General features: G+C 40.2%; 1 protein-coding gene across 1 annotated transcript in view; it reads right to left on the bottom strand.

Moving 5' to 3' along the window:
- Positions 1–12,797, bottom strand: part of LOC132591892 (glutamate receptor ionotropic, kainate 2-like) — a 106,121-nt gene that overhangs the window by 70,192 nt on the left and 23,132 nt on the right. The window lies entirely within an intron of this gene.

Genomic DNA, 12,797 nt, shown 5'->3' with positions numbered 1-12,797 from the left:
TGAGAAAACGGAATGGACTAAATAATAGCACAGCCTTCTAAAGACACTTAGGAGCCTCTTCTCTCCCTCTTCTAGACCAAAACTAGTTGTCCCAATAGTCCTGGGATGAGAAAAAAAATGCACAAAACAACTTGCTAGATCAGATCAATGGTCTAATTTGTCCAGTCTCTTGTAGTCACAGTACCCAAGAGACACACAAAACAGCACACAGTCCATCATGCCTCTGGCAGTGGAAGGAGAACGTAGTCATTCTGTCTAGTAGTCATTGATAGTCTTTGCCCTCCATGAATTTGTCTAATTCTCTTTTAAAGCCATCACTATCACTTGTAGGAGCAAATTCCACAGTTTAACTATTGTTTAACTATTGTTAACATTGTGTTAACAATAGCTAAAATAGTGTTGTCAGAAGCGTAGTCCCTCTGAAACATAGGAGTTGAAGGTACGAGGAAGAAATGAAAGATCAGTACTTCTCCATTTCTCAAAGCCCCATCCAATATTTCCAACTTCACCTGGGTTCACATTTCTTCTGTGAAACTCCTCTTAACGTGGAAAACTCCAAAGGGTTCAAAAGGCAACAGACTCTCACCCATACAGAGAAGTTCAGAAATCAACTGCAGGAATACAGCCTTTAAAATTCCAAATTCACCCATAATCAACCCTTAATTTATTGAGAGCCTCTTGGATAAATTCAGAGAACATATACTTTCTAATGCTATAACTGCATTCAAAGCATATTTGAGAGCATAACACACACACAAAAGTATCATTGTTGCTTGCTTTATGAATGTTAGATAACCAGGGGTTCCCAGTTTGGATATGCACTGATTTCGCAGTTTCATTTTTATGTGAAGACACTCAATCAGTTATTGGCTAGCTTGAAGTTTGATAGTAAAAGTGAATACGGTCACTGTAGCTAGCTTTCATTTGCAATTCCTTGCATTAGCAGTCAGGTATGCAGAAAGGTAAGGAATGGAATTGAAGTAATACACACTAAGATGCATATCTTAGGTTAGAGTGGAGGAGCAAACTTGAGTATCGAATTCACATTAGGTTCTTCCTATGTTCTTGCCACAAGGTAAAGGGTCTTCTTTAAACAGAAACATTCTTATACTGTAATATATAAAGTTGTCATTTATTAGCCAGTTTCTGACTCCAAGGGGCTTCAAGAAGTGATAAAGCAATGAGGTGGGAGGGAGTGTTTCATTTTTTGGTGGGTGCGGGAGAGCAGAGCTAGTGGCATGTTCGCACAATTATGTTTGTGGCAGCCCCCCCCCCCTTTATCCATTAATATTTAAAGATTCACAATAAGAACCAATTTTGTAATGTGTAATGACTGATGATTTGTTATTATCAGTGTGTTTCTACAAAGAAATCAAGTCTTCTCAGGCAAAGCAACCAACACCTACCCACCATAAACCTCTTGCTGCCTTTTAAAAATTCAAAAACAGCAACACCCCAACACCATAAAAGCCCTGCTGGATTGGACCGGACGCCTTTCAAATGGCTTTCACCACACCTCTCATCACCATTGGCCATGTTGGCTGGAGATGATAGAGCCCCTCACCCCAGCATCAGATTGACCGACAAGTTCTACCAGTCCATCACATTAGGGCAGTGTTTCTCAACCTTTTTTGGGCCACGGCACACTTGTTCCGTGAAAAAAATCACTAGGCACACCACCATTAAAAAAGTTAAAAAATTTAACTCTGTGCCGCCCTATATTATAATTATGACTGTAAGAAACACTTGCCAAATATTGCTTTCCGGAGGGTCAGTGTTGCGTATTGGCGGCCGCCAGGCTTATTTGCACTGAGCTTTGGGAAAGAGGAGGAGAAATATTGCTTTCCGGCGGGTTAGTGAATTGTATTGGCGGCCGCCAGGCACGTGACAATGAAAATCGCCCTTCTCGTTGCCACACGTCACGGCACACCAGCCAGCGTTTCGCGGCACACTAGTGTGCCGCGGAACAGCGGTTGAGAAACGCTGCATTAGGGAGCTGCCTTGTGAAAACTGGCTTGCAACATCCTTTTCAACAGCTAAGTGTATCTGTGAGAAACATGCACTATGTAGTCTTACAGGAGACAGCCATATAATGGGTCAGCCTGCAGTTTCTTATGTTGCTTTCCCCCATAATAGATATAAATCAATTTTCTGTATTTGGTTCAGTGAAAACCCAGTGCTAAGAATCCAGCTTTGTGGATCTGCGAAACTAAGTACAAGTGACTTAGAGAAAAAGCTCTCTAGAAACTAATTTCTCTGCTCTGTGGGATAATCTATTTGCAATATATATTATCAAATTAAATGGGCTTTAGCAGTAATAGGGAAGCACGGCTCTGCATGGGCATGTTTGGAGAGGTTGGGGGAGCCAGCAGCCAGCATTCACATGCAATTTGGGAAGAGCTACCTTTTATCTAATCGGGTATTGATTAGTTAACTGTGGGCAAACTCCGATGACAGAATGCTTTACTATCAAAGGTTTGAGCAACAGCAACAGTGGCAGCATCCCCAGTCAGAGCAGCAGAAAGGCTCACAATGAAGATGTGGCACTTGGCGGGGCTGCCCATTTCCCCAAGTTCCCCCTGTCAGAGACTGCCAGATTGCTTGAAGGCTATGACACAGAGATAGTGGGGAGATAATAAGCTGAAAGAGAGCAATTTTCTAAAAGAAAAATGAGATGAGGGTGAACATCCAGCAGCTGCCAATCAGAATTAAATGATACTATGAAGCTGCTTACCTGACAGTCTATGAATGACAGTTCTTTGAAATTCTTCAATCAGACATTTCATTCATAAAACATCATTTTTTTAAAAAAAGAAAGATATAAAGTACTAGAGACGTGTGTCCCTTTTTATAATGAATGAAACTAGGTGATTATATATACATGCATACATACACACACATAGCCAGCTTTCTTGATTAAGTTCTCTCTCCTTCACTGCAGAGTGCCAATGTCTTACAGAACAATTTAAGAAAAATCTTCTGATGTGGTTGTTCTTGCTGACACCAATGTCAGACGAACTGGCTAACATTTTGAAGTTCCTAAGTGGAAGGCACACTTCCCTCCCTTTTAATTTCAGTAAATCCAGGGGAAAATGCACGACTGAGAGTTAATAACATTCTCTATTATTTGAAGAGGCAGGTAAGCCCCACCCGACTGCAAGTTAAGCAGCAATAATATTGTGTTTCATCTTCAAGAGCGACTGCTCTGCCTTCATTCAAAAAGAGTACCGTTTCTTCCATGAAGATTTGTCAAGTATTTTACCCACCCCCACAGTAACTATTAATATCTGGGTGTTTCTCTCAAATCACTGACCTTCTGTTCTGGAAATGCAGTAAAATTTGAGAGGCCAATATAGTCACACACTTTAAATATTATTGTACAGAAAATGCAGGATCTCTTCAACGGACCGTGGTACCTTACTAAATAAGGTGTTTTGATTTCTTTCTTCCACTTTATATCGCAATACTGTAAGGACCAATTTTCATAAAAGTCCTTCCCTTCCTCTGCATTTCATAGAACATTCAGGTAAGTTTTGGTATTGATCACAGAGCCTATGTTTCACATTTTCTTTTAAAATATTACAGCTATAGGTCTCCCTGAGTGTTATGGTGATTACAGAGTTCAGGGAGTTCCCTCCCCACCAAATCCCACAAACATACATTTATGAAACTTAGTAAAGATGACAACAGTGGCAACAATCAGATTTTTTCAAAAACTAACCACAGTAGTCACCCTAGGAAAAATGGGGGTGGGGGGCTACATCTGGGAAGTATAAACGTTGTCTCTCTGCCTCCTGCAATCCCTCACACATGAAATTAAAGAATAACAACCCATTACGTGTAACTTGTAGTTTGACCTTAAGAAACAAATAATTTGAAATAAAACCAACACATGGTTGGGAGTTGTCCCTATGCCCATGCCCTTACAATGTACAATATTGATTTCTTTTCATTTTCCATTACAACAGTTAATTATTTCACCTTTCTTTTGTTCATAGTATCTCTGAGGCTGGATTTATCCACACAGTTATTTAATTGGTCCATTACTATATCTGTCCCAAAAGTTACTAAAGCAAATAGGTAATAGAACGATCAAGATGGCCCCCACAAAAAGTTGGGGATGTTAATTGTAATGTGGCCATAATGATGGACTGTAGCTAAATGAGATACTAGCTCCACAATGTAGAGAATTGTTGGCGATTTCTTTCATGTTCTACCACACGCCAAAGAGCCTAACCACTTTTAAATTTACAACAACAATTTATTATTTATACCCCGCCCATCTGGCTGGGTTTCTCCAGCCACTTTGGGCGGCTCCCAACTGAATATTAAACACAATAAAACCTCAAACATTAAAAACTTCCCTAATGAAAAATGGTTTGTACCTCCCTACACAGTATTCAACAGTATAGGTAGTAGAAAATCTGTTTTGCATTGAGAAGAACCCAAATTCAATCCCCATAGTCTCCAGGGCAAGCTAGGAATCTTCTCTGCCTGTAACCTTGCAGATCTGCTGCCAGTCAGTGAAAGCAGCAAACTAAAATTTAAGACCACTGTGTTAGGTTAACTGCATGCCCTCTGTCTAGAAATCAAATTATAATTTCAAAAAAGGATTTCAGATTTGTTTGGTTTGATGGACCTTACTCCAGGATCCATTACATGGCATTTCTTTCCATATCTTTAACTATTACTAGCTTTAATATTGGGATCCTGAGTCTTACCTTTTGGTGAAGTCAACTAATATAACGGACCTGTCTGGATTTTTAAAATGTATCTTATTAAATACAGCAGTACAATAACAGAATGCAGTGTACTCATCCTAGAAGTCTAAATCAATTTTCTTATTCTTCATTACCCACTTTCTGTTTCTTCTCCAGGCACAGCTGACAGCCCAAATAGGAAAGACAAACACATAATCACTTCTCAATCTGACTCGGAATTAACATACTTATTGGGCCAAACCTGCTGCAAAAATATTGATGCTCATTTGCTCCAGATTTGGAAAATATCTCTCAGTATGGAGTATCAGATGCATGTAAACACTTTCATCATTTATCTGCTCTGCACACTGTAATGGTTTGTCTTTGAGGGTCAGGTATATACCGTATTATCTTGGCATGGTACATTGAAAAACATACCAGAGATAGGTTTGCTGCAGGAAAGACAACGGCTCATTAAAAGATGGAATGATTTTGTTGTTGTTTAGTCAGGTCCGACTCTATGTGACCCCATGGACCAGAGCACGTCAGGCACTCCTGTCTTTCACTGCCTCCCACAGTTTGCTCAGACTCATGTTGGTAGCTTCGAGAACACTGTCCAACCATCTCATCCTCTGTCAGCCCCCTTTTACACTATGTCAAGTTGCACAAGAGGAAATATGACCATGTGCCATGTAGCACCCCTTCTCAAAGAGGGGTGGTGGTGGCGGGATTGCAAGATGCATTGAAGTCCACTGGCAGAATCGACTTGATTTTTCTCACACTGTATTTTATTGCTATTATGCTATTCTCAGTACGGAAGAGCTGCCAAGAGCAACACATAAACATTGAGGCATATTAAGACACAATGACAATCAGACCAAAATAAAAAGCACGGAGACAAAAGACCTCTGGTGTAGCAGTCACACCTTCTGGACTTGCAGATCTAAGAAGGAAGAGCAGCATCAAACATCTAATATGGTCTGGATAGTATTAGTGAAGTGGCATTAGGTTATTAAGCCAAATGGCAAGCTGTGGTTGTTCCGTGCCAAAGCAAATATTGCCAAATGCTCCCTACCCTCCTGACTCAAAAACAGTACTTCCTCCTTTTTTTCAGCTGCCTACAAGCTTCTGAGCTCATGCCAACGTTGTTTATGCCATTTCTGTCTAGCTTCTATTAAAGTCTTCCAAAAAAGCAGCATGTTATCAGCTGCAGAGCCACATTCCTTGTGGCGTACAGAAGGCGGAAAAAAGTACTCTCTCTAAAATGCCCAAATTGCATAATTATAGAAGAGTCTGCGATGGCACTTAAACAGGTCCTGAACTATTCTGTAAATAACATGTGTTTTAAGAGCTAATTACTCAACAGTCTCTGATTACAGGCTATTAGGTAAGTATATAATTAGGGAGTCCTTTGTATTTTTTTCCTGTAATATCATGATCTAAAGGCATACCTAAAGGTACTGCTTTGTTTCTACTGTGGATTGAAATGGTGAAGGCCATTCACCCACTGACCCTAGTGAAGGTGGTCATAGCTGAATGTGCTAGAATGCACAACTACAACTGATAGTGGTGGAGCTGCAAAATAGGCAGAAAAGAGTAGCCAAAACAATCAAGAGGCTGGAGCAACTCCCCTATGAGGAAAAGTTGTAATGTTTGAGAATTTTTATAAAAACCGTGAGCAAGTAGGAACATGTATATATGTTTACATGGAAAAGGTAAGTACAGAGGATTTTTTTCTCCCTCTTCCGTAATACTAGAAACCTGGGGTTATCCAGTGAAATTGAAGATTCAGGATTCAGTTAAACTATGACACCTACTACTTCAAGATGTAGTGATGGAAAAATTGGATGACTTTAAAAGAGGATTAATGGAATTAATTCCGTTATTAATTAATTGGAAGATAAGACTATCGCTGGGCACTAGGCATGTGCCAGGGGATGAGAATGGAAGCATCTGCTTTAGAATTTAAAAGTGTAGTGTATTATGTCTGAACCTTGAATTGCAATAAGTTTAAACTACTGTTTATGAGACACGCCTAGATCAGAACCATAATTCAATAAACTACAGTTTAACCATTATTTGTCCTCATTATATGTTGCATCAAGCATCCTTCTGTGACTTAACAGATGCTTCTGATCTTCTTTTACGGTGAAGGGGGATTGGTTGAGCTTAAGATTTGAGCAGGCTTCTTGAATAGCTCTAAAACAAATATCAGTATTATGTTTGAGCCTGACTAACTTGTAGTTATGCCCTTTTTGTCACAGCTGTACTACATGAGCTAGCTCTTGTATCACCACTATTTAAAACAATTAAATAGTGTCAATTTGAAACATACTTAAAATGCATATCAGATGTCATTTTCTCTTGCAATTCTTCACTAGGACCATAGTAACCTATGGACACATGGAACATATGGAGTATAGTTTTGAACTGCAAAGTAAACAATTAACCCTCACCTAGGCAAGTTGTGCTTGTTAGCTGTGCGTGTGCAGACGGAAAGAAGAACGGCACTGGGAAAAGTGAAGAAGGAAAACAAATGTATTGCAAGTAAATCACAGAAAATTCTTGCCACAAAAAGGGTTTCTGTTCCGAAGCCTAGGTGCTTTGGTGCACATTGAGCTAGCCTGTGCAGACCCTTTCTGTAAATGTCTGCTGTAACTGCCCACTTGTTTCATATCAAAGCTCTCAATTCCATGTACATTGAGTCAAACCACTGGATTATCTATCAGTAGGTCTAGGTCAGCACTGTCCATACTACCTAGCAATGGCTCTGCAGGGTTTCAGGGGAAGGTCTCTCACTGTCCTACCTGGGGATGTCAGAGACTGAACCTAGGACCATCTACCGTATGTGCAAAGCAGATGTTCTACCACTGAGCTACAGCCCTAAATCTCCTTATTCCTAATTTAGAACTGGATGTCAAGACCTATGCCTATGGCCCTGGTGCAAGAATTTTCAAGATTCTATTACAGCGCATGCAAGAATTTCACCTACTGATTACATTTCCCTGGCATTTTAATTCCGTCCACTATAATTGCCATGAAATTACAGATATGATAACTATACATTTAAAATGGATAACTAAGTATATACTGTAGTGTATTCTCAGCTTCCATAGTGTAACCTACTGTGAACCAAAAACCTTTGCTTAACCAACGTCAAACAGTGTCAGTGAAACTACTTGAAAGCAACAACCGTAATATCTAACCAATCTTGCTCATCTTTGCAATTTCGCCAGGTATGGATTAAGAATCTATTCTACTCTGACACCACAATCAAAGACGGGTTCATTAAGTCTTCATTAATGAGACAGACAAAGCGCTCCCTCAGCTGGTTAAGTGATTCAGTGAGCTATGCGAACTAGGTTACCAGGCCTAATGGGAAAAAGGCTTTGGAAAGAATATAGCACATGACCAAGTTGTCTGGTGTAGAGCCTGAAGTGAAACATAACAAGTGATGAGCCCCCATATGTTATGAAGATCACTCCAGGGAGAGAAAGTCAGGCTGTTATATGCACAATGTTTCTCTACCATAAGAAGTTGTTGGGGGAGAAGGAAAAGGAGAGAGAAGAGACATGTTTTTTCCTTGGAGCATTTTTCCACCATAATTACTTTTTAATTATCCCATCCATCTTCATTTATGGGATGAGGATACATGCACATACGTTTACACACACACACACACACACACACACACACAGACTTTTTTGTATCTTTAAATAACAACTTTAATAGCTATTTTTATTTTCTCTGAAGAATTTTTTTTCCATGTACAACTGCTGTATACATAGGATGCTGATTGCAAATGAAAAGAGAAACACTTCAAGGAATATTTCATCTCTCACATCAATTAGGGATTTTTCTCTTCACCTCATCCCCAAGTGCATATGAAACAGGGCTACTGAAAATAAAAACAGTATTTTCTGCACAACTGGGATGTTCCCTAGGAATCTTAGTATGCAAGTTAAGAGGGGCAAAATAACATTAGAAAACAGCAATAAATGCCCCCCCCAAAAGATAAGCACTTTGTGACATCCATTACCTAAGTCAGGTAGCGGTAACTTTTTGACCTCCATACCATCAATATCCTTAGTAGGTACATTTCACTAGAGGCTTGTTTACTTTATCTCCTTTTAAAGTACTAAATATGGAAGAATAAAGAAGGGAAATACATATTTCCTTTCTACAGAAGTAATAGAGTATTGGTAGGATGAGACATACTACAGATGTTCTATGGCAATTACCCATTTAACATGAATACTTGAGTGATTACTCTGTTGACACTGAATGGTGGTGAATAATTAAAGCTGCCCATCATTTGATTTGAACCAGCAATTTCTACTATTTTAAAAATAAATACATTTTTAGGCAGCATTTTCAATGTCGAAAAATTTTCTGCTGCTGTACTTTGGAGGGCTAACCCCATATGACTTATTTTTAACTTGTTAACTGAGACTGGAATAAAAATGGAACAAGGGGATACCATTTGTTACATAAGCAAATGCATTTTCTAGCTATCCATATGCTTTATAAGTGTGAACAGAAAATAATTGTGATGTTGCATCAGAAACAAATTGGCTGGAGAGTCCTGGCACAAGGCGGGTTTTAGCATAGCTTGGCAGTTAGGCAGACAGCACTAGGTGGACTGTGAAGAAGTTTCGCAAAGGACTCAAGAAAAGTGTAGGTCAAAGGAAGCAGAGAGAGTAAGAGATACTCAAATAGCAGGAAATGTTGACAACTGAAGAATCAAGAAGCCTACCTGGAACTTGAAATCAACTGAGATTAATGTTAAGGAGACCCGCAAGATATGAATGGAAAACTCCAACACCTGCCTTTGGCAGAGCAGAGACAGGAGTAACAGAGGTTGGAAACTGACCAGAATGAAGACTTCTAGTGAAGATGTCAGCAAAGCTGGAAAGGTACTTAAGAGCAGTGAATCCTGACCAGAGGGAAGACTTCAAGTAAAGCCTGCGAGATGAATTAGGAAGGGTCTCTAGAGCAAGTACCTAGTTGTCTTCTTAAAGCAACACCAACATCCTTATAGTTTATGCAACATATACTTAATGCACGTTATTAATAATAATAAAACCTTGAATCTAAAAATAAATCAAGTTCTATTTCACAACTTGCCTACAAGTAAACATATAATTATTATTTTTTACTAAATTGTAAATTGCATTTCTGAGTGAGAATCTCTGCTCTGTTTCATCACATGCCTATATCCAGCTGCCATGTTTGTAAGATGCAAATGAATGTTGGCAGTGGAAATAGAAAAGGATAAATAAAGCTGGCATTTATGTAAATGTAAGGTTTCAAGTGGAGGCAACTGGTGAGGTAAGAAAGCACTAGGGTCACAAATAAAATGAGGACTAAGCAGTGGGATGATCTTGGGAGATTAAAATGAAGTGTGAATCACCAGGGCTGCCTCTTCCTGCTTTAAGGTATTTTCCAAAGCTGCCCTAAGAAGAAAATCGGGTATTCAGGATAAGCTTGTGTTGCAGTCAGGAGGGATGTTAGCTTCCTGTGTTGACCCTTCCTCTCTTGTGTTAGGCAAACTGTCTGAATATTCAAAATGGTGTATGTTATGTACAGTGGTACCTCTGGTTGTGAATGGGATCCGTTCCAGAGGCCCGTTCGCAATGTGAAAAGTCTGCAACCTGAAGTGCTGTATCTGCGCAGGTGCTTGGCGCAATTTGGTGCTTGTGTGCATGTGCAAAGTGTGATTTAGCGCTACTGCGCATGCATGGGCGGCGAAACCCAGACGTAACGCTTTCAGGTACCTCCGGGGCGCAACCTGAAAAAAGTAACATGAACCAAACGTAACATGAGGTATGACTGTATATTCATTTTCCTTTGCCAGAGAGAGAGGGTGTGTATGTGTGTAGGTGGATAGGGAAAAATGTGTTTGGAGGAATGCTATGATGTTATGGCCACCTACCTAAAACATCGCCTGTCTTCCTTTTCCAGGCTGTGGAAGGGAATGCAACCTCAACAAGCTACAATGTAAAGGCTAAGATATCCTACTACATACTAGAAGGAACATTATGAAGCATGATCCAGTAACATGCAAGAGATGGTGCAGTATACATGCAGAAGTATAGTGTCTAGATCAATGGAAATAATAGCACCACTCTAGACCAGGGGTCCCCAGACTATGGCCCGGGGTCCACATACGGCTCCCAAGGCTCTTTTATGCGGCCCCCAGGGACCCCCACCGCCTGCTGCCACCGTCCGCTCTTACTAGCGTGGCGCAGCTGCCGACTTCTGACCTGGAAAAGCGACAGAAATAGCTTGCGCGCACATGCAAGCATCATTTCCGGTGTACTTCTGGGTCGGAGGAGGCTTTTGCACATGCTCACAAGCTATTTCCGGCGCTTTCCAGGTCGGGAGTGTGCCAGAAATAGCCTTTGCGCATGCGCATGGGTGCGCACAGCCGCGCGCTCCCGCGCCCTCCGGCCCACCACACAATCGGCGTGGCGGGCATCCAGCCCAAAGCCGGGTAAGTTTGGGGACCCCTGCTCTAGGCCATAATTTAAGAAGGATGTTGACAAGCTGGAACGTGTGCAGATGAGGACAACCAAGATGATCAAGGGTTTGGAAACTGAGCCTTATGAGAAGTGCTTGAAGGAGCTGGGTATGTTTAGCCTGGAAAAGAGGAGAATGAGAGGAGATATGATAGCCATATCTTAAGGGCTGTCACATGGAGGAGGGAGCATGCTTGTTTTCTCCTGCTCTGGAGGGTAGGAACTGAACCAATGGCTTCAAGTTGCAAGAAAGGAGATTCTGGCTTAACATTTGGAAAAACCTTGTTCAACCGTGGAACAGACTCCCACGAGAGGTGGTGATTTTCACTGGAGGTTTTTAAACAGAGGTTGGATGGCCATCTGTCATGGATGCTTTAGCTGAGATTCTGGCATTGAAGGGGGTTGGACTAAATGACCATTGGGGTCCCTTCCAACTCTAAGATTCTATTATTCTATGACTAGCCAAGTTAGCAAAACTAAATGAAAAAGGGATCATTAATTAAGCAGCCAGTACTTGGTTTTTATCAGTGATCAAAGCAGGGCCAGAAAAACAATGCTATTATTAGCACACTTTTAGTATCTCCAGCCTACTGTAAATCTTTTATTCCAGGTTTTAATACCTTGTACATAAAAAAAATCCTCTCTTGGCCAGAAATTGATGGACTTAATAGGGCAGATCTCAACCAATACTTTCATTTTAATTGTCTGAAAAACTCATTCATACCTCACGGGTCTATTTTTAACTTTAATAAATGTTCTGTAAAATAGACGAACTAAAAGTTTATGACTACCAAATTTAACTGCTTTTCTTTTACTCCAGAATGCTTCATTTCAGAATATACATCGTGAGCTATCTAAATTATATTACACCATCACATTTCTTTCAATATTTTGAAATGACATAAACTGACAAACAAAAAACAACTGGCACAACTGTGATACCCTCCCAGCAACATGGGGAAACTCAGCTAGTTTTGGATTTTTGTTTATTAGTTTAAGTTTATTATTGTTTATTAATTTTTTTGTTTATTTGTTTAAGTAGCTTTAATAATTAGGGGTTGTATCCAGCAATGTTCCTTACTTGACAGTAAGGTTTTCATTAGCAGAATGAGGAGGGGAGAAATTTTGGGAAACTCCCCACTCCCTGAAAACTCCCGCCACTCCAAAATCTGCTCCAGAAGGTTGAAGGGCTTTCTAGAGTAGATCTAGGGTGGAGTAGGAATTGCTGAAAATTACTCCCATCCCTGTTCTGCTGATGAAAACATCAGCCGAGTATCACCATTGTGCAAAGTGTTCCACTGATTTCAGTGTGGGGGTGGGGATAGTCTTAGAAAACTGTGTCATAGATTTTCATCAAATCATTCTCATTTTCTGTACTCTACAATTCACAGCTTATTTTAGCCAAGAAACTTTGTGGCGCCAACCGAAACATTAAAAAGTCTAGAAGGGTTGTTAAATACAACTGTTCTGAGATGTTCAGAAATAACAAACATAACATATTGAGAACCTATTTCTAGTGGTTTGAAGGATACTCTGGCAAATCTTTGTGTTGAAAAATGCATGTTTGGCAGTAAAT

The sequence above is a fragment of the Zootoca vivipara genome, chromosome 3 (genome assembly GCF_963506605.1).
Source record: "Zootoca vivipara chromosome 3, rZooViv1.1, whole genome shotgun sequence".
Classification (NCBI taxonomy): Eukaryota; Metazoa; Chordata; class Lepidosauria; order Squamata; family Lacertidae; genus Zootoca; species Zootoca vivipara.
The sequence above is the reverse complement of the archived record's forward strand: the minus strand, read 5'-3'. Positions and strand labels throughout refer to the sequence as shown.